This window comes from Chenopodium album, chromosome 8 (assembly GCF_948465745.1).
Source record: "Chenopodium album chromosome 8, dcCheAlbu1.1, whole genome shotgun sequence".
NCBI lineage: Eukaryota > Viridiplantae > Streptophyta > Magnoliopsida > Caryophyllales > Amaranthaceae > Chenopodium > Chenopodium album.
Genome location: NC_137841.1, coordinates 27,184,677 through 27,207,996, shown reverse-complemented (window position 1 = coordinate 27,207,996; position 23,320 = coordinate 27,184,677).

Sequence of the window (23,320 nt, the reverse complement as noted above, 5' to 3'; positions counted from 1 at the left end):
AATGCTAGTTTTGCAGGTATCGGCGTTACAAGAGTGGTTTAGGATCGCAGAACGTTCTGAATCATTCTTCGTCCCTATCGATACTTTGACTTTTGTTTTCAAAACTTGCGTTTCTCCAAACTCAGTCAAAGTGGGGGCTTCTGTAGACACCCATTTGTGTCTCCCCAAAACTAAACCCAGTGATGAGTACCTTTTGCGTCGAATCATAATCGAATGAAGTGAAAGTGCGGAAAGTTTAGTGTTGCGGATAGTTTTAATTTCTTTTCTCTTCTCTCTGTTTTTTGAAAACTTATTTTAAGAAAATAGCCAATCCAGTTTGGTTGGTCCATGATATGGGTCCAATAGTAGTGTAGTTGGATGGGGCTTGACAAGATCTTTCCAACGATATATTATAAGCCCAATTCCGATGAATATTGAGGAAGTTATGGACAATTTAGTGAATTGGGCCCGGTTTGAGCCTTATATGCGGCCCAATGATCTAGAGGAGGGCCTAATCGATTTATCATTCCTAATGCAATTTGGAATGGTTTTAGTCTTCTAGATTCTTCTAGAAGGTTCTTTTTCATTCCTAATTCAATTAGCATTGATAAATTGACTTTTGTTGACTTTTCAGAGTTTTAATTAGAATCAAAGAACATTTTTTGAGGAAAATACGATTTTATCCTCCTGTACGTCAATTTTTATCTGATTTAAAGAAAACGCGTGAATTTCTAGATCAGCGCCAAACGGCAGCTGTAGCGCCTGCCGCTACGATTGGCACCTGGCGCTAGCATTGGCGCCTGGCGCTAATGTTCGCGTCCGACGCCAATAGCCAGCGTTGGCGCTAATTAATTTTTATCTGCTCCAGAACTCTTTTTTGATATTTTATCTTTTTGGCTGATTTTCTCTATAAATAACGTCGTAAAAACTCCGTTTTTGAGAACCAAATTTCATTCATCAACAATCATCTACAATCACCTACTATCACCGTTTCTCTCTATTTTCACCATCTCTCATCAAGTTTTTCTTGATTACTTTTTCTCTCTTTTCTAAACTAGCTTCTCTCATATATAAAATTCCGCATTCATTAGATCTAGAAACACCTAGCCATATTCGAAGTTGCCTTCGCCCTAGACGTGAAAGGTTTAATTTTTGAGGGTTTGGTTCCAATTCTCTCTTTCAATTATTTAATTTAATTGTTTTGCTTATTATTTTCCTTGAAGTTACTAACGCGTGTATTTTGTTATTAGAAAGAGGTACGAGGCATCACAGTAAGTACTCTAATGGTTTTTATTGATGTTATGATATAAAGTTCATGCTTAGGTTGTTATTATGATTCCTAGTATCACGTCTAGGGTAACTTTAATATCAAGTATGACTAAAAGTATGATGCTTCCTATGTGCTTCCTAATATTTATGATTGTTAGTATCATGTTAGGGTTAAAGCTCTGATTTTTATTACCTAGTGACATTCTAGGGTTTGTTATTAATCTTGTTAGTATCATGCCTAGGATCTTGCTATTATTGTGCTTTAACATTATTATTTTGATAATGATTATTATGTTGCTTGATATTTTTATTGTTATTGCTTGATCACACCATTTATGCATGTTTAAAGGGAATTGGTACTTGTAATCACGCTTAATAAGATAATTAATAATCTTGTATAGGGTTAATGTGATTATAATTCAAGTGATCGACAATAATAGTTTTATTTGTGCATTAAAATTCAACCAACATAGATTAAACAGGTTTAGGGTAAACCTATTGATTGTATGTTAGCCAGAAAGCGCACATGAATACGATCAGAATAAAGTAGAGGCCTATTATTAGGGCAGGTTCAATCTCTTTTACGTTGGATTTGTACCTTCATCCCCGAACCCTATTTGGTTCAAGACCTTATGGAGTTGACGATCTCTTGGATCGTTAAGGGGTGTAACCTTCACCTCGTGAACGGTTTACAAGTTCCTAAAAAACTTGTTGGAGACTCTTTTGCTCTATCTTCTTTCCCTTTGGACGCCACCGTACTTTAGTGTATGATCACAGTGAGGTTCAAGCTAGGGGATTAATGCTTGAAATATTCCCTACAGATAGTCTCCTGCAAGCCAGAGAATATTATTGAAGATTGCTTCGCCTGAAACAATCTTCTACCGCCTTGTGACCATCTTTCACAAGCCAGGGAACATGATCAAAGATTGCTTCGCCTGAAGCAATCATCAGTTGTTGCGATACTTTGGGTGATGACAATCCTCTTTTCTTTGGGAATAGTTGCCAACACAACTCTTGTGTGATGTATGACAATCTGTAAGGAGGATGTTCCCATCGTAAGGGGGTCCTTCCTTAGATGCCCATGGCCATTTAACATCCTAGGACTTTACACTTGTTAAGGTGTATTAGGATTTCAATTCCTGACTGTTTGGGAGACCTTGAATTAGAAATGATACTCTCATCATGATTTTTTGTCAGAAACAATTAGGAGTCGCCAATGAGTTTTAGGAAAACTCTTAAACCTTGTTCATGCCTTTCTCTCAAGTAGAGTTCAAGGGATAATTAGCATGAATCGTAAGTTTACCCATAACCAAATTGGTCTACATAAACCAGAAATGATTTCGGGAGCGAGGGTACTAAGATAACGTTCCCTTTAGAGGGGAAACACTATCTTAGCCCTAGTACGACCTCTACTAGCTCTTCCATTTTCACAATTTCATTACCAAACAATATATGCAACGTGATACCTAAAGACTAAGTTAGTATTTTATTTACAAGCATTAATCACGTAGGAATTACATTGAAAAAGTCGTTATTTTTTGTTTAATCATTATTCGTGAAAAGAACAAAATAAATAATATTCGCCTTGTCTTAAGTGATAAAACAACAATTAATTATCAAATTCTATTCTTGATTAACAAAAGAATACTATGTGAATTAATTAATTAAAAGTTTGTTTAAGGTGATCAAACAACACTATTTATTCAATTAAAGTTATTTAAATAATAAAGGAAAAATGATTTATCTAAGTGCTCAGGAAACTAACCTTTCTTCTTTTATGTTAAATCTTCGTTTAATGTGTTTATGGACTTTCTTTCTTCTTTGTACCTTCAAAAGCTTCAATGGATGGATTAGGGTTGAAGAGTAGTTGGGAATAAAGAGGGAAAAGTAGTATGATAGTAAGAGAAGTAGAGAGATTAGGGTTTTGAGAATATTACGTTTTAATTATGATTTTTCCGGTCCTCCTAATGCTGAACGAAGATCCCTATTTATAGGTGTAGGGATCTAGGTGTAGGGTTTTAGAGCCGCCCCGTCAGGTGGTGCGTCCAACTCTCTAAGTCGTGCTACGTGCCGCGCCCATCTCAATAAGTCGCGCGCGCCTGACGCGCGCAACTAATTAAGTTGCGTTGGTTTGCAGTTTGCCTTATACGAAAGCGCATTTTTTTTTAAAAAAAAACACTTCCATAACTTTTGATTGACGAGTCGGATTAAGGCTTGTAAGATATCATTGGAAAGATCTGAGTGTTAACTTTTCAATGCTGTTAGAGTTAGGTAAAAATATGTTATGGATCAAAAGTTATGGCGATTGGGGTGCAAGGGTGTTGGTTTTAGGACCCGGTTTAGTGTTTTGATCATAACTTCTTCGTTTTGGCTCGGAATTGGGCTTATAATATACTGTTAGAAATTTCTTTGAAAGGGTTATCCATCTGTATAGGCCTTGCATGGGAATTTGATTGTTGGTTTATCTGTTTGGCTCGGTTTTCAACAATGTAGTTTCCAATTGATCCAATCGTTGCATTTGACGCATTTAGGTCCGTTATTAATCAAGTTTAAACATGTATGAACACGTTATAGGCCTAATTAGTAATCGGACAAGGATCTAAGATAACTTGGTCTTAAATATGGGTTTTAACTTACTTCGTAATGCTTTTCGTAGTCCATAAACACTTCAACTTTGATCTAACATGAAGAACAGATTTTTGTAACATCATCGCACTTCCTTACGGGACAAGAGGCCAAAAGTAGGTGTCTAAAGTTAGCCCCCACTTTGATCGAGTCTAGAATAGACGATGATCAAAGTAGGCAAGGTAATAAATCCTAGACTCATTCTGCGAAGTTCTCAAAGAATAGAGAATCTTTCATAAATGTTAAGGATGTCGAAACGATCCTTGATTCGCTAAGTGTTTAAAACAAGTAGCTATTAAGGCTATAAAAAGTTATCTCTAGTCTCAACACGCTAAAGAATCTAGATTGATCCTTTGCATTTGTAGAACACTTTTACAAGTAAAGGTGTTCTGGGTGATGTTAAGTCATGAGAAAAGATCGGTCTAAGAAAGTAGTCAAGGGGATGATTTCCTCTCAATCATGTCATCGTTGGTCTAAAGTCCCTCGATATGTCATTAAAACTTTAGCCTGACTTTAACAAAGTAAAAAGATGAAAAAAGGTGTTTTCGGTATTGTAGGGAATATTTCATGCATTATCCCAAACTTGAACCCCACTGTGATCATACACTTAAGCATGGTGGCGTCCAAAGGGAAGGAAGATAGAGCAAAAGAGTCGCCAACAAGTTTTAGGAACTTGTAAACCGTTCACAAGGTGAAGGTTACACCCCTTAACAATCCATGAGATCGTTAACTCCAGCAGGTCTGGAACCATGACTGTAAGTTCGGGGATGAAGGTACAAATCCAACCTAAAAGAGATTGAACTTGCCCTAATAATAGGCCTCTACTTTATTCTTCTCGTATTCACGTGCGTTTTTGTAGGGAATATTTTCAAGCCTTTAAATCCGACTAGCTTGAACCCCACTGTGATAATACACTAAAGTACGGTGGCATCCAAAAGGGAAGAAGATAGAGCAAAAGAGTCGCTAACAAGTTCTTAAGGAACTTGTAAACCATTCACGAGGTGAAGGTTACACCCCTTAACGATCCAAGAGATCGTCAACTCCGTAAGGTCTAGAACCAAATAAGGGTTCGTGGATGAAGTTACAAATCCAACCTAAAAGAGATTGAATCTGCCCTAATAATAGGCCTCTACTTTATTCTGATCGTATTCATGTACGCTTTTCAATTAACATGCAATCAATAGGTTAACCCTAAACCTGTTTAATCTATGTTGGTTGAATTTAATGCACAAATAAACTATTATTGGCGATCACTTGAAGTTATAATCATATTAAACCTAACAAGATTATTAATTATCTCATTAAGCGTGACTACAAGTACCAAATTCCCTTTAAACATGCTATAAAGGATGATCAAGCAATAAAAATAATATCAAGCAACATAATAAATAATCAATATCATGAATAATAATTATAATAATAAAATCATCATCATAAAATTAAATTATCATAAATCATAACAATTATAATCATAATCATGTTCATGTTAATAAAAATAGCAAGATCCTAGGCATGATACTAACGAGATTAATAACAAACCCTAGCATGTCACTAAGCAATAAAAATCAAGTCTTTAACCCTAACATGATACTAACAATCATAAATATTAGGAAGAACATAGGAAGCATCACAACAATCATATTTAATATTAAAAATACCCTAGACATGATACTAGGAATATCATAATAACAATTTAAACATGATGTCTACATCATAAAATCAATTAAAACCATTAAAGCACTTACTTTGATGCCTCGTACCTCTTTCTAATAACAAAATACACACGTTAGTAACTTCAAGGAAAATAATAATCAAACAATTAAATTAAATAATTTAAATAGAGATTTGGGACCAAACCCTTAGAAACTAAACCTTTCACGTCTAGGGCGAAGGCAACTTCGAATATGGCTAGGTGTAGGCGTCGCTCGAAGTGCGCCTACGCTAAAGCATGTTGTGAATATGCTTGGCACTCATAGGAAGTGGGAATTGACATTACGATTAGGGACAACGATTAGGGACAAATAAAGTAGGGAGCCGCCAACAAGTTTTTAAGGAACTTGTAAACCGTCCACGGATCATAAAAAGGCAACCACGATAAGGGACAACGATAGGCAACAACGATTGACCCGTGAAGGTTACACCCCATTCATAATCCATGAGATTACTAACTCCATATGGTTCGGAACCACGAAAGGAGGATCGGGGATGATGGTACGAAGTGAGTCATGGAGTCACATTCGTCCGTATTGGCCTCTACTCGATTCTTATATTGAAAAGCATTCCTGTGATCTCAAAGGCATACAATAAAATATTCAATTTGCTCCAAACTATTATTAGGCTAAATTGGTTGAATATTAATGCAACATATAATTCTAAAATATTTGTGATCACTTGATTAAACAACAAGATTAAAAGGAACCTAAACCGGTTGTCCAAATTATCTTATTAGGCGTGATTTTCAATTACATATTCCCTTTAACATGCAATATGGTGATCATAAAAAATACAATAGAATAAACATTAATATTGGAAGCAATTTAACAATAATAGTGTTAGCCAAATCAAATAATAATAATAACAACCCTAATCATGATACTAGCAATATTAAAAATAAAATAAGAGTAATTAAATTAATTAATAATTACTCACATTTCGCACGTTCCTTTAAATTACTACATCATGAATAAACTGTTAGTAACTTCAATAAAAATAATAAAGCAAATGAAAATTAAATTAAATAAAAAGTAGAATTGATTTGGTCCAAACCCTCAGTTATTTGTACCTTTCATGCCTTGGTTTAAGGACGGAACCTCGGGTTGAGTATAGACTCCTTGGAGTGCTTAGGGGAATTATTATGGAAGAATAAAGAGGCTAGAAATTAGGTTAAAGAGGGAGAAGAGGATGATTTTTGGTGCAAGGTGAGAGAGAATGATTATTGATGCCCCGAACTGCAGAAAGGAGGGGGGTATTTATAGGGAAAATGAGCAAAGGGAACACACGGAACCCTAAAAAGATAAAAACCCTAAAAAAGGCTACCGCGACACGGTCAGACTGTACCGTGACACGGTCAGACTGTACCGTGAAACGGTCAGACTCTACCGTGTCACGGGGGAAATTAGCGTGACGCGGGAAATATTTGACCTACGGGAGTTAAAACGCGTGAAGGGATTACGCGGAAAAAACACGGAGTTGTCCCGTGTCACAGCACTAGAACCGTGACACGGGAATTCCTACCGTGACACGGCAGTAATTCCCGTGTCGCGGCACAGTTCCCCGTGACGCGGGAAAGTTTTAAGCACCGTGACACGGCAGCAACCCACCGTGACACGGCAGAAAACGCCGTGACGCGGCAAAGTCCACCGTGTCACGGCATATGGCGCCGGGTCACGGTACTTATGCCAAGTCACGGGGCACTAAAAAACATGAAAATGCCCTCCAAATTACCGTGTCACGGGAATTTCTCCCGTGCCACGTCAGATCTTACCGCGTCGCGGCATTTTAGCTGCTGCGCGGTAATTTCAGTTTTTTTACCCGTTTTTAAAATCATCATAACTTTTGATCCGTAACTCGGAATAAAGCATATAATATATAATTGGAAAGCTTATCAAGTCTAATTTTCAAACCAGTTTGAATCAGGTAAAAATAATTTGTAGAATTTAAGATATGGCTGTTTTAGTAGAAGGGTGTCGGTTTTGGGTCGAGTTTAATGTTTTGCTCATATCTTTTTCGTTATAGCTCGGAATTGGGCTTATGATATATGGTTGGAAAGCTTTTTTAAAGGCCTATCCAACAAAATAATAATTGGATCAAAATTTTATATCCATAAAATCAGTTTCTCTCAGTTTTGCGATGTGAACACGAAAAGTGGAAAATAGATTATGGTTTAGGGAAATGAGCTAGAAATTGGATTGGTTCATGAAATATATTGGATAGAACATGGATTTAAGCACTCCAAAGATTAAATACTCAAATCGACCAATAATGGCGGTGAAAGGTGTTCATCAACGGGTTTGGTTTTGGGGAGACATTTTTAGGTGTCTACAGAAGCCCCCACTTTGACTGAGTTTGTTGAAACGCCAGTTTCGAAAACGATAGTCAAAGTAGTCGATAGGGACGGAGAATGAGTTAAGACGTTCTGCGATCCTAAATCATTCTGTATACGCCGATACCTGCAAAAAATGTTAATTCCACAGATAAAAGAGTAAAGGGATAGAACGCTTATCTGACACCAGTGTATCGGTGGCAAATGAGCTTGGTAGCTTCCTATGCTTGAAGAAATCCACCGAATGATGTTTGTTGAAATGCTTTCCATGCTTGAGGAAAGCCGACAGATGAGTTTGGTAGCTTTCTAAGCCTGAAAAAACCTACCGGATGACACTTTCCATGCTTGAGGAAAGTCGACGTATGAATTTGGTGTCATTCTATGCTTGAAGAATTCCACCGATAATGCCTTCCATGCTTGAGGAAAGCCGACTTCTTTGCGGTTTTCTATACTTGAAGAAAAATCCACCGATAACGCTTTCCATGCTTGAGGAAAGCAGACTTGGCGGTTTTCTATACTTGAAGAAAAATCCACCGATAACGCTTTCCATGCTTCAGGAAAGCCGACTTGGCAGTTTTCTATGCTTGAAGAAATCCACCGGCTAATACTTTCCATGCTTGAGGAAAGTCGACAGATGATGAGATTGCAAGTCTCTGTGTATCGAGAACCTTGCGTTATGAAATGATGGTGGTCCGCTTGTCCCCGGACGTGGGATGTAGAGGGTCCGCTTGTCCCCGGACGTGGGCTGTAGATGGTCCGCTTGTCCCCGGACGTGGGCTGTAGATAAGACCTGCAAAAATAAATTTGCCAATGGACTCGTACATACTGTGATTGACTTGACCACTAACTTTACCAAGTTTGACTTGATGTGACATGACATGTGTATGACTTGTGAGTGTGTGTGTGTGTGTGTGTGTGTGTATGCAGACACAAGCAAACGAAGATGCAAAAGCAAAAAATTTCCGTCAATTTTTGTCATGAGTGGAGGGTACTTTCTCCCGAAAAAGAAAGACTTGAAAAATGAAGTTTTGTTTTCGAACTTCCTTCGATGAAAACTTGGAAAAAGTTTTTTGAACTTCCCCAAAATAAAATAATGAAAAGGGAGAGAAGTTTTGAACTTCCTCCTTGAGCAAGACAAAATAAATCGTATGGATTGAATTGCTTGTCCTGAAAATAATGTATGCATGATGCATGTTCTTAGGCCAGGAGGCTAAGGACAATTACATCATGTGACACGATAGATGAATGAACTTAAGTCATGGAGCTAAGCATCATATATGGTGTAAAGAAGCGATTTTGAACGTCACTTAGGTCTGGAAGCTAAGCACGTATAGTGATTATTGCATAATGAACGTTGCTTAGGTCAAGGAGCTAAGCACGATATGCTCAAGACGAAATGATTCGTATGGATTGAATTGTTTATCTTGAAAATAATGTATGCATGATGCATATTCTTAGGCCAGGAGGCTAAGGACAATTACATCATGTGACACGATAGGTGAATGAACTTAAGTCATGGAGCTAAGCATCATATATGGTGTAAAGAAGCGATTTTGAACGTCACTTAGGTCTGGAAGCTAAGCACGTATAGTGATTATTGCATAATGAACGTTGCTTAGGTCAAGGAGCTAAGCACGATATACTTTGTATGATTAAAAATCATTGATATATAAATGTTTCTTAGCACATTATGTGAAACAATGAACATTGCTCAGGTCAGGAAGCTAAGCAAGTATACAATGTTTCTTTTACTGAATGTTGTCTTTAAATATAATGAAACATGCACAGTGTTAAAACAAGATTTCATGATAAAGGGCTCTTAAAGGGAATGATGATTTGGATATGAATGTGTGAGTGAAGTGTGTGAATGTGATACTAAGGCTGGCTGCAAGGAATATAGCGATGGAAAGAGATGTGAGAAGAGTCAAAGATGATGGCTCTTTAGGCTGGGTAAGCTAATGTGATTTGGGTTCAAGCCCCCAAGTCTAGCTCTAAATGGGTAGGGATAAGCATTGGATATTCTTTGACTCGATCATGCATGGATATGAATATGAATGTGGCCGCACCTCGATGTGAGGTTGCCTACGTATCCGTTAGGAATCAGGCCGAACGTAGCTCTAACCGAACTTTGCACAAGTGTATGTACACCTCAAAGAGGTCTTTCAAGGGTTGTAATGTGGTTAAGTTGATGGTTTAAGGAAAAAAGGGGGTAAAAGGCTCAAGACCCGAGAGAAGCCCCCAGGATGTGTAATTGTGAATTTGAAAATTTTGAATTTTGCAAGTTTATTTTCAACACATTTTTTTTAACTTTTTTTTTTTTTTTTTTTTTTTTTTTATTCTTTTGAATCAATGTAGGCAATCTCAGATCATGCGGTCCATCACTCACTTAGCATTCATGTTTCTCAGGCACGGTACCAAGCACTCGATGAGAGACGCAATTTGAGACGTGTTCATATCAAAGACATTGGAACACTTGCCTTTAGACATTGTTTTATTTTTGCTTTGCTACTTTTTTTTTTTTTTTTTTTTTTTTGCTTTTTTGAATGTTATACAATTACACATCTTCAAATCCCAAGGTTGAGTGAATGTGGGTTGAAGAAATGAAGGCCAAACGTTAGACGAGGCTCAAAGTGGTTGATGAAGAACTGGATATGTGATTGAGTGGTTAATGGGGAATGACAGGGTTGCAAAGGTGCCTCAAATCATTGGTGTACCTTGTGTTTAGTTCGGAAATTTATTTTATTTTTTTTTATTTAGAATGAATGAATGAAAAATTCTATGATCGAGATGTAAAGGAAAATTGCTCATTTTATTAAAGGAAAAGGTGAACGAAACACATGAAACATATAAAAAAAAAAAAAAAAAAAAAAAAAAAAAAAAATTCAAAGTGGAAAACCTATGCTAGACATGAATGGGGGAATGGAGAAGAATGATAAAGAAAGAAATCATGAAATCTTGCACAAAGGATCTGCGTGCCTTGTATTTATTACTTCTTGCCGCCTGGAGGGACAGAAAGTTTGTTTGCATCCATCAAGTCTTGAATGACGTCCTTCAAATTCCAACATTGCTCTGTAGTGTGGCCCCTTCCTTGATGGTACTTGCAATAGGCATTGGGATTCCATTTGGCGCTCCTTTCTTCAGGTTTTGGATCTGGAAATGGTCCAATAGGCGTGATCAAGCCTTGACCGTAAAGGCGATCAAAGACCGCATCATAAGTCATTCCTAAATGAGTGTAAGTTCTTTTCTTCTTGGGCAATGGAGTATCAAGGGCTAACACTTCATTGATATCAACTTGGCTTATATTGTTGGTAGTATTTTCGTGCTTAGAAGACGAAGAAGAAGGATGGTCGTTCTTCTTGTTTTTCCAAGTGTTATTATTGTTACTACCAGCAGTCTTTATTAGCTCATCCTCGATATTGATGCCGATGTCGTATACAGCTTCGAAAGTGTTCAATGGAAGAAATTTGAGATGTTCCCTATATTTATGAGTCAGATTTTGAATAAAGAGGCGAACCATCTCTCTTTCTTTGGGAGGATCTACCAAGAGTGAAGCTGTTTCCCTCCACCTGTTCAGGTAAGCGGTGAAGCCTTCATTCTCTTTCTGTTTGAGAATGGAGAGTTCACGTTCAGAAGTTTTAGTTTGAATGTTACACTTGTAACGATTCATGAAACTGTCAGTGACATCTTGCCAAGTCGCAGTACGCTTGGCATCTAGGGAATAGAACCATTGTTGGCAAGCATGTTCTAAGGAGAGAGGGAACACCGTAGGGAAGAGTGTTATGTCCAATCCCTTAAGAGCCATGGTTGCAGAGAACGCCTTCAAATGGAATATTGGATTGTCAGTAGGCTTGAACTTTGGAATATCAGCAGTGGAGAACTTTTCAGGGAGTCTATCCTTCACATCCAAAGGAGTGGGAGGCCGTTCCACATAAGTGAAATCCTCAGAAATCTTACTCATTTGTTCCTTCAGTTTGTCAAAGGTGGAAACAGTGACCTTGTTTTGTTCCATGGTAGTGACCCTAGTGGTAAGGGTTTGCATCATGGAAGACAGTGCCTCAATGGATTTGTTGATGTTCTCAATGTCTTCTTTAGTGGCCATTGAAAGGTGATGAGTAACGGAGATGACAAAGTTCTCTTTGAACGCCTATTAGATCTGAGAGATTGTTGCGGTAATGGCTCGAACCGTATTGATCTATCTCTGTTCCTTGAACAAGTACTGTGAAATAAAACAATTCACTTAATTGTTTGACTCATTGCTCAAGATAGGAAAGGAAGGAAAAAATAGACATTTGAAAACAGGTGAGAAAACTCCACTCATTTTTTTTATTATGACGAAAAAAGGGTGCATGAACCTAATATACGATCATAAACGACCTGGTGCACGACTCGAGTCGGAACATAAAGAAAGTGTGTGGACTATACTTGACTCGTGAGTGATCAAGTGATGTTATAAGACTCGTGGTATGATCGTATGGCTAGACATGTGAACAATAACCAAAATGACTAACGCGAGGACCAAATTAATACGGAAGGCTAAACTGACGCTCTTTTTTTTTTTTCTTTTTTTTTTTTTGAAAAGGGGTGACGTGGCACGGGACACTTCTCCCGTCATACGGGATAAATTCCCGTGTCACAGTCAAATTTTTTTTTTTTTTTTTTTTTTGAAAAGGGGTGACGTGGCACGGGACATTTCTCCCGTCAGACGGGGTAAGTTCCCGTGTCACGGTCAAAATATTTTTTTTTTTTTTTTTTTTTTAAAAGGGGTGACGTGGCACGGGACACTTCTCCCGTCAGACGGGATAAGTTCCCGTGTCACGGTCAAAATAATTTATTTTTTATTTTATTTTTTTTTTAAAAAAAAAAAAAAATAAAAAAATAATTTTGAAACGTTGCTTGTTTATTTTTAAAGGGAGGATACCATCCGACTTTTAAAAAAAGACATAACGACAAGACTTTCCCTAAAATACGGTCAAAAAGTGGTGCACGCCTTAAAGCAAAAAAGTGTGTAAACACGACATGTGAGTGATTAAGTGAGGTTATGGACGCGTGTTTTGACCGTATAGCTAGACACGACCCAAAACTGGACACAACATTCGCACAAAAATCGAGAACAAGACTGACAGGATACTTTCCTGGGCACCGTGTCACGGTGCAAACTGTCGTCAAACGGTGCAGTCTACCGTCAGACGGTAGACTTTCCCGTGTCACGGCACTGTTCACCGTGACACGGCAGACACATGCCGTGACACGGTGCGCAGTTCCAGGTCATTTTTTTTTATTTTTTCAGATTTTAATCGATTTTAATTCCGTACTAATTACTATGTGAGAATAAAAACCCTCGGTCATGGGTCAAACAAAAAGAGAAAACACATTAGGGTTAGCACCGAACAAACACATAGCATTTAGGCACGATGATGCAAAAAAAGTTCGCAACCTAAAGTCAAGATCTATGTTCAACTATTGGTCAAGCTTTGGGTGTCAAAAGGGTACCATGGTTAAGAGTTTGGACGCGTTAGCAAGGCAGCCTCCCTTGAGGGTGTATGCCAACGTGCGGCTCCGCGAGTTCGTGATGAAATCGAACTCGACTCCATGGTTTGGGTGAATTTAATGACTCGGATGAACCCTTATTGCCATAAGCGTTTTTGGGTTGATAGAGCTTAAATTCCCCGGGGCTAAGACGCATGTAGAACACATACGTTTTTTCAGAAAAATCGAAGGAAGTCGACTGTGGGAAAAGAAAATAGGTCACCGGACTGATTTTAGGACTGCCGTGACACGGCAGACTCTGCCATGACACGGTAGTCAGAAAATCTGACTGGTGCCCTGTTTGCTTTTGCGCGCGACCAAGTTATCCAATTTTTCCTACGGTACAGACCTGGATGCGACGTTAAAACGTCTATGTCGATGCAAAAATGCCAAATTAATCACAGGAATATTTTTTCAAGAACCTTTCAAGTCTCATCCACTCATCTTAATTAAATACCGATCACTAAAATCGATAAATAATTAAGAATCCTCCCCAGTGGAGTCGCCAAATTGTAGGCGTCGCTCGAAGTGCGCCTACGCTAAAGCATGTTGTGAATATGCTTGGCACTCATAGGAAGTGGGAATTGACATTACGATTAGGGACAACGATTAGGGACAAATAAAGTAGGGAGCCGCCAACAAGTTTTTAAGGAACTTGTAAACCGTCCACGGATCATAAAAAGGCAACCACGATAAGGGACAACGATAGGCAACAACGATTGACCCGTGAAGGTTACACCCCATTCATAATCCATGAGATTACTAACTCCATATGGTTCGGAACCACGAAAGGAGGATCGGGGATGATGGTACGAAGTGAGTCATGGAGTCACATTCGTCCGTATTGGCCTCTACTCGATTCTTATATTGAAAAGCATTCCTGTGATCTCAAAGGCATACAATAAAATATTCAATTTGCTCCAAACTATTATTAGGCTAAATTGGTTGAATATTAATGCAACATATAATTCTAAAATATTTGTGATCACTTGATTAAACAACAAGATTAAAAGGAACCTAAACCGGTTGTCCAAATTATCTTATTAGGCGTGATTTTCAATTACATATTCCCTTTAACATGCAATATGGTGATCATAAAAAATACAATAGAATAAACATTAATATTGGAAGCAATTTAACAATAATAGTGTTAGCCAAATCAAATAATAATAATAACAACCCTAATCATGATACTAGCAATATTAAAAATAAAATAAGAGTAATTAAATTAATTAATAATTACTCACATTTCGCACGTTCCTTTAAATTACTACATCATGAATAAACTGTTAGTAACTTCAATAAAAATAATAAAGCAAATGAAAATTAAATTAAATAAAAAGTAGAATTGATTTGGTCCAAACCCTCAGTTATTTGTACCTTTCATGCCTTGGTTTAAGGACGGAACCTCGGGTTGAGTATAGACTCCTTGGAGTGCTTAGGGGAATTATTATGGAAGAATAAAGAGGCTAGAAATTAGGTTAAAGAGGGAGAAGAGGATGATTTTTGGTGCAAGGTGAGAGAGAATGATTATTGATGCCCCGAACTGCAGAAAGGAGGGGGGTATTTATAGGGAAAATGAGCAAAGGGAACACACGGAACCCTAAAAAGATAAAAACCCTAAAAAAGGCTACCGCGACACGGTCAGACTGTACCGTGACACGGTCAGACTGTACCGTGAAACGGTCAGACTCTACCGTGTCACGGGGGAAATTAGCGTGACGCGGGAAATATTTGACCTACGGGAGTTAAAACGCGTGAAGGGATTACGCGGAAAAAACACGGAGTTGTCCCGTGTCACAGCACTGGAACCGTGACACGGGAATTCCTACCGTGACACGGCAGTAATTCCCGTGTCGCGGCACAGTTCCCCGTGACGCGGGAAAGTTTTAAGCACCGTGACACGGCAGCAACCCACCGTGACACGGCAGAAAACGCCGTGACGCGGCAAAGTCCACCGTGTCACGGCATATGGCGCCGGGTCACGGTACTTATGCCAAGTCACGGGGCACTAAAAAACATGAAAATGCCCTCCAAATTACCGTGTCACGGGAATTTCTCCCGTGCCACGTCAGATCTTACCGCGTCGCGGCATTTTAGCTGCTGCGCGGTAATTTCAGTTTTTTTACCCGTTTTTAAAATCATCATAACTTTTGATCCGTAACTCGGAATAAAGCATATAATATATAATTGGAAAGCTTATCAAGTCTAATTTTCAAACCAGTTTGAATCAGGTAAAAATAATTTGTAGAATTTAAGATATGGCTGTTTTAGTAGAAGGGTGTCGGTTTTGGGCCGAGTTTAATGTTTTGCTCATATCTTTTTCGTTATAGCTCGGAATTGGGCTTATGATATATGGTTGGAAAGCTTATTTAAAGGCCTATCCAACAAAATAATAATTGGATCAAAATTTTATATCCATAAAATCAGTTTCTCTCAGTTTTGCGATGTGAACACGAAAAGTGGAAAATAGATTATGGTTTAGGGAAATGAGCTAGAAATTGGATTGGTTCATGAAATATATTGGATAGAACATGGATTTAAGCACTCCAAAGATTAAATACTCAAATCGACCAATAATGGCGGTGAAAGGTGTTCATCAACGGGTTTGGTTTTGGGGAGACATTTTTAGGTGTCTACACTAGGTGTTTCTAGATCTTGTGAATGTGGAATTTTGTATAAGAAAACCAAAGTTTAGAGGAAAGATGAATGAGGGAGATGAATGAAAGAATGCTAATTAAAACTAATTGTTGAGGAAAACATGTGAATGAGGAGAATTGGTTAATGAATGGTGAATGATAGATGTAGATCATGAATGAAAACGGAGTTTTTAATACGATATTTATAGAGAAAATTAGCCAAAAAAGACAAATTAACAAAACAGTGTCTGACGCTCAAGAAACAGAGTTGGCGCCAATCCTGGCTAGCTGGCGCCAGGCACCAGCACTAGCGCCAGGCGCCAATGGCTAGCGCAAGGCGCCAAGCCTGGTTCCAGGCACCAAGGCCTGGGGTTGGACGCCAAGCTTGATTTTAACGCGTTTTTGAAAATCCGATAAGTTTACCGTACTGGAGGATAAAATAATATAATTTCTTCGAAAATGCTATTTGATTTTAATTAAAACTCTGAAAAGTCAACAAAGTCAACTTATCAATGCTAATTGAATTAGGAATGAAAAGAACCTTCTAGAAGATTCTAGAAGACTAAAACCATTCCTAATTGCATTAGGAATGATAAATCATATTAGGCCCTCCCCAAGATCATTGGGCCGTACATAAAGCTCAAACCGGGCCCAGTTTGGTAATTTGGCCATAATTTCCTCAATATTTATCGCAATTGGGCTTATAATATATCGTTGGAAAGGTCTTTGCCAGCCCTATCCAACTACACTACTATTGGACCCATATCATGGACCAACCAAACTGGATTGGCTGTTTTCTTATAATAAGTTTTCAAAAACAGAAATAAGAGAAAAGAAATTAAAACTTTCCGCAACACTAGACCTTTCTACACTTTCATTTCATTCGATTATGATTCGACGTGAAAGGTACTCATCACTGGGTTTGGTTTTGGTGAGACACAAATGGGTGTCTACTGAAGCCCCCACTTTTATTTAGGTTGGAGAAACGCGAGTTTCGAAAACAAAAGTCAAAGTAGCGATAGGGACGGAGAATGATTCAGAACGTTCTGCGATCCTAAATCACTCTAGTAACGCCGATACCTGCAAAACTAGAATTAGTTAAACAGATAAAAGAGTTAAGAAACGTGTATCTTGCACCGTCGAGCACACGTCTCTGAAAGTAACCGATTGTTGCTGCTTTACTATTTTGATGACCTCCTGCAAGCTAGAGAATGCCATCCCACTTGAAAACCGCTACGCCTGAAACTACTTCCAAATTAGAAGATTGCTTCGCCTAAAACTATCCTCTCCGCAATGATAATATTCCACATCCTAGGGAATACTATCGAAGATTATTTCTCTTGAAATAATCCTCAGTCGCATTGACAATATTCCACATCCTAGGGAATACTATCGAAGATTATTTTGCTTGAAATAATCCTCAGTTGCTTGTGACAACTCTCCGCAAGCTAGGGAACGTTGTCGAAGATATCTTCTCTTAAAGTTATCCTCATTTGATGCGATAAATTTCCAAAGGAAATTACCGAAGATCCACGCCTGTCGATCTTTAAAAGTTCGCCTGTACTTTGCTCCCGCTATGCCTGTACGTCGACGCTTCCGTTGTTTTGAACCTGTATGTCGGTGCTTTTGATGTGATGACAATCCTCTTTTCTTTGGGAATAGTTGCCAACATAACTCTTGTATGATGTATGACAATCTGATTTAGGGAAAGTTGTCAATGCCACGTAACAATCAATCTTTGGAAATATTGCCACGATGAAGCGACAATCCGTATCTCGGAAAATTTGCCAAAATCCAATTTTTGGAAAAGTTGCCAATGCTTCGTAACAATCTTTCATAAGAACTTTGCTACGATCGACAATCCACATCTTGGAATATAACTCTTGAAAGCAATCCACCTTGGAAATTTGCCAACGCTATGCGACAATCCTTTTAGGAAATTATTGCCACAATTGACAATCCGCGTCTTGGAACATTTGCAAAAAAGAGTAGGCCGACAATCCACTTCGGGAAAATTTTCCACTTACTAAAATGAATGACAATCTACGTTGAAGAAATTTTCCGAAATTTATGATGAATAGAGACCTACAACAATCCTTTGGGAAATTTTGCCATAGGGAACTGGGCGTATGACAATCCAATTTTTGGAAAACTTTGTCGTTTAAGTAGAATGCGCGACAATCCATATTTGGAAATATTGTCGTTTAAGTGCTTGCTTTTGAACCGATTGTAATAAGCCAGTGGTTTAGGCGCTTAAGCTAAGTGAGAAGATCTTTCATCAGGTCGATCACTTATTGCAATTGTAATCAAACTGACTACTTAATCATGTCAAATTGCTTATAGGGGCTAACTGGCGTACCAAGGAACCCAAAATTGTTGTATGAGGTCGAAATCACCTTCCATAGAGGCTTCGAGCTCTGTCGCTGCTGAAATATCTCTGGCGCCAAGAATTGGAGTAGGGTCCTCCCTATTCTGCTGCACCTGTATTTATTTTTGACTATAGAACATTGCCAATCTCTTTAGCCATCTTAGGTTTGACCTAAGGTTTAGCGTTGTTTGACTCAATAACTTGACACGACTCAAAGTATAAACTTGACTCGATGTGATCGACTAACTCGAGGTTGACTCGACTCAAAGTGAAATGACACGTGTGAGTCATGACTCGCGTGTGCATAGTGTTGACTATGCGACTCGAAAATGCAAAAAAGCAAAAATTTTCCGTCATTTTTTGTGGAGGGTACCGACTTTCTCCCGAAAAAGAAAGACGTGAAAAAGAAGAAGCGAAGTTTGAAGATGCATGTTGAATGAGCTTAGTCAGATGTTGTTTGATACTGTCTCTCAAGATGCAAGGATTAATCCATCCTAGGCTATCTCAATGGTTGACTCAATGATGAAAGTATTTGGGTAACTTAGGCACGGAGGCTAAGCACTTCATACTTCTATGTAATGACAATTATGATTGATGAGTGATGTTTATATGACAAGGCATGCATCATCGTTATGTTAAGATTTCATGACAAAGGGTTCCTAAGGTCATGTATCTGTGCGGTGTGTGAAAGTGACACTAAAGTTAGGCCGCAAGTGCTAAGTGTGTGGAAATATATTATTGAAAAGAGTCAAATGGTGGTGACTCTTAGGCTAGGTAAACTAATGATGTAGGGATCAAGCCCCCAAGTCTAGCTCTAAATGAATAGGGATGAGCACAGGAAATCCCTTGATATGATCATGGTGCAAGTGTGTGAATGTTAATATGAATGCATTTTTATTACGGCCGCACCTCGATGTGAGGTTGCCTACGCATCCGTTAGGAATCAGGCCGAACGTAGCTCTAGCCAAACCTCGCACAAGTGTGTATACCTCAAAAAGGTCTTTTTAAGGGTCGTAACGTGGTTAGGCTAAAGGTTTAAAGAAGAAGGGGATAAAGGCTCAAGACCCTAGATAAGCCCCCAAGGTGTTCAACCTCGCTTTTGAATCTTTGTATTTTTATGCTTGAGGATTTTAACTCTTTTTTAGCTCTTTCTTTTGCTTTAGCATCTATTTTATTTTTATAAGTGTGGACAATCCTGATAATGCGGTCTATCACTCACTTGGCATGCATGTTTCTTGAGCACTCGATAAGAGACGCAATCTGAGATGTGTTCATATCGAAGATATTTTCATATCAAAGACATTGGAACAATTGCCCTTTTGTACACTTTATTTATTTTTTTCTATTTTATTCTTTTCAATTTGCTCAAGATTTCTTTAGAATTGCAAAAGTTTCACACCATCCCATCCCAAGGTTAGGTAGATGTAGGTTGAAAAAAGAAAGGTCTATCGTTAGACGAAGCTCAAAGTGGTTTATGAAGAAAAGATTGTAAATTTGAAAGGTGAAAGGAGATATGATGTTGCTACAAGGGGTGCCTCAAATCATTGGTATACCTTGTGCTCAATTCGACATGATTTTATTTTATTTTATTTTATTTTATTTTTTAATGAAATGATCATATATGAGGAAATAAATGCTCATTTTATTAAAAAGGGAAAAAGGAAAAATCTACAAAATTAATCTAAACGAAAAGAAAAGGTGCCTATGCTAGACTTATTGGGGAAAGAGTAAATAAAAAAGGAAACAAAAAAAAGAGGTCACGAAATCTCGTCGTTGAAGCTCGCCTCTTGTCTGGTGTCATTTGCTTCATCATCACCCAGTCTTCTCGCTAACTAGAGGCAATGGGACCTTGTTTGCTTCTATGAGATCTTGAATGAGATTTTGAAACCTGTAGCATTCATCAGTAGTATGACCGTTTCCTCGATGGTACTTGCAATAGGAGTTTGGATTCCATCTCGAAGATCGATTTTCTGGTGTTGGATCCCTGGTAGGGCCAATAGGTTTGATTAATCCTCGATCGTAAAGACGATCAAAAGCAGCATCGTAGGTCATTCCAATGGGTGTAAACTCTCGCCTGGGTTTCCTTTTAGATCCTTGATTGTCCATGGCTAAGACATCATTATGGTCAAAGGTACTAACATTATTACTAGAGTGGGCGTTTTCGGAAGAAGAAGGATTGTCGCTCTTCTTTCCTTTCCAGCCACCGTGGTTACTACTGTCAGTAGTTTTTTGCTTTGCGAGGTCGTCTTCGATTTCAATTCCAATGTCATAAACGGCCTTGAAAGTATTCTGATTGTGTTGATATTTTAAGTGCTTTGAATACTTTTCTTGGAGATTCTGGATAAACATCCTCACAGACTCCTTTTCGGTGGGGACCTCAATCATCTTGGCGGAAGTTTCCCTCCATTTATTAAAGAAAGAAGTGAAACCTTCATTCTCTTTTTGTCTTAGCATCTCAAGTTGTCTATGATCAATTCCAACTTGAATATTGCTGTTATACCTATCAATGAAAGCGTTTACTATCGATTCCCAGGTAGAGGTTTTCTCCTTGTCAAGGGAGAAGTACCATTGTTGGCAAACAGTTTCAAGAGATAGTGAGAACAGGGAGGGAAAAACCTTTTTATCGATACCCTTAATACTCATTATAGTTTTGAAAGCTCTTAGATGAAAGTATGGGTTATCAATTGCTCTGAATTTTAGGATGTCGTTGGCATTGAACTTCTGCGGAAGAAGATTTTTGTCCACCGAGACCCCTTGTGATGTAAGCTCTTGAAACTTGTAGTCGCTAGACAACTTGCTTAAAGTTTCTTGCATGAGGTCCATTTGTTGTTGCTTCACGGGGTCATCGATCCTATGTGCGAGGAGCTTCAATGTCTCAGTCACAGTAGCCAGTTGGTTCTTAAGATCATTGACTTCTTCTTGAGTTGCCATTATCTTCTTAGCTTTCCTCTTTTGACGAATCGGTTTATCAAAAAGCGAGACCTAAATAAAGAGGTTGTCCTTGATTAATCGCCCTTCTCTCCTCGACCAAGTACTGTTGAAAAGGAATTTGGAGATACTTACTGTTAATTATTTGACTCAAACTTTATTCAACACGCAATGGATGGAGGAAGTGAAGAAAGATCGGATTAGAATGTAAAAGAAAATTTAGATGGAGGGATATGAAGAATTAGGAATAGAATGTACCCCCAACTCAAATGACGGAAAGATCGACTCATGGATGGACCTAAGACATGGTCATGGTGATGTACTCAAAGTGTGTGCTAAGACTAATGAGTGTAGATGGTGCATTAAGACTCGTGTCATGACCATGTGGCTAGACTATGTGATTAAGACTCGATTAATGACTTGATAAGGTGTTATTGACAGCGAAAATTAACCGAATTAATTAGAAAACTGATTAATTAGACCCTAGGTGATGACTCGACCAATAATCCGAACTGTCGGCCAAGCGACAGGACTGGCGTCATACTGTGGAGCTTGGCGCCAGACAACATAGCTGTTGTCAGGCGCTACACTCCATAGTGTGGCGCTATAGCTCAGCCCTTGGCGCCAGTAGTGGAGCTTCGATCTGGGACTGTTTACGGTGTTATTAATCAACTGGGGTATGCCTAAAGTCGTGCTAGGTCAATTCTGATTAAAACATAAGACTTTTTTTACTTAAATTAATTAATTAATTAATTAATTAGGCAAAGTTCTTTAAGTCATTAATTGATTTAGTCTCAACACAAATCAAACAAACGGTTAGGAAAAATCACATAGAGTATGCACAACAAATAATGCACAATTAGTCAAGTAGGCACAATATGATGCAATGATTTTGCAACCTAACCATGGCTCTAGTTCTCTAAAGTTCGGGATATGGTTTAGTCAATAGAGGGTCCATGGTTAATTGTCCGGATGCACCGCGCGGAAGCCTAACCGTGAAGGGTTGGCGCGAGTGGATGGGACACCGCGAGTTTTAGAAAAAAACTCGCTTCCATGGTTTGGTGAATTCAACATTCTCGGATGTACCCTTTGTTGCACGGAGCGTTCAATAGGGTAGATAGAGCATGAATTCCCAGAGGGTTATGTCCATATGTAGAACACATATGGGTTTCAGAAAAGTGAGAAAAAAATCAATCAGGAAGTAGGATCGAGCAAACAATACGAAAAACCGGTCGAAATTAGAACGCATATTTCTGGCTTGGTATTGGGGGAAATTGGCGCTAGTAATCAGAGACTGGCGCCAACTTTTAACTGTAGCGCCTGGCGCCAATACTGGCGTCTAGCGCTACGGCTAAAAGTATGGCGCCAAGCTCTGGCCCCTGACGCTACTTCCCACATGCCTCAGCAGCTTTCTGCGCTCGATAAAATCTTCAAGTTTCGCGCGGTGTTATTTCTGTCCTTGTTGTGAAAGACATTCCTCAAATTTCCTACGTGTAAAATCCTATGTTTTTTACTCATTACGGATGGTCTTTCCAATGAGATCCTTTTTATGCATATGACGATAATGTTAATCAAAATTACGCACATGAAATACTTAGAACTTTTCGAGTCTCATCCACTCATTCTAAATCATTGCCGAAACAAATTCAGGAATTAAAATAGAAATCCTTCCCAATGGAGTCACCAAAAAACTGTAGGAAATATTTTCAAGCCTTTAAATCCCACAAGCTTGAACCCCACTGTGATCATACACTAAAGTACGGTGGCGTCCAAAAGGGAAGAAGATAGAGCAAAAGAGTCGCCAACAAGTTTTTAAGGAACTTGTAAACCATTCACGAGGTGAAGGTTACACCCCTTAACGATCCAAGAGATCATCAACTCCATAAGGTCTAAAACCAAATAAGGGTTCGGGGATGAAGGTACAAATCCAACCTAAAAGAGATT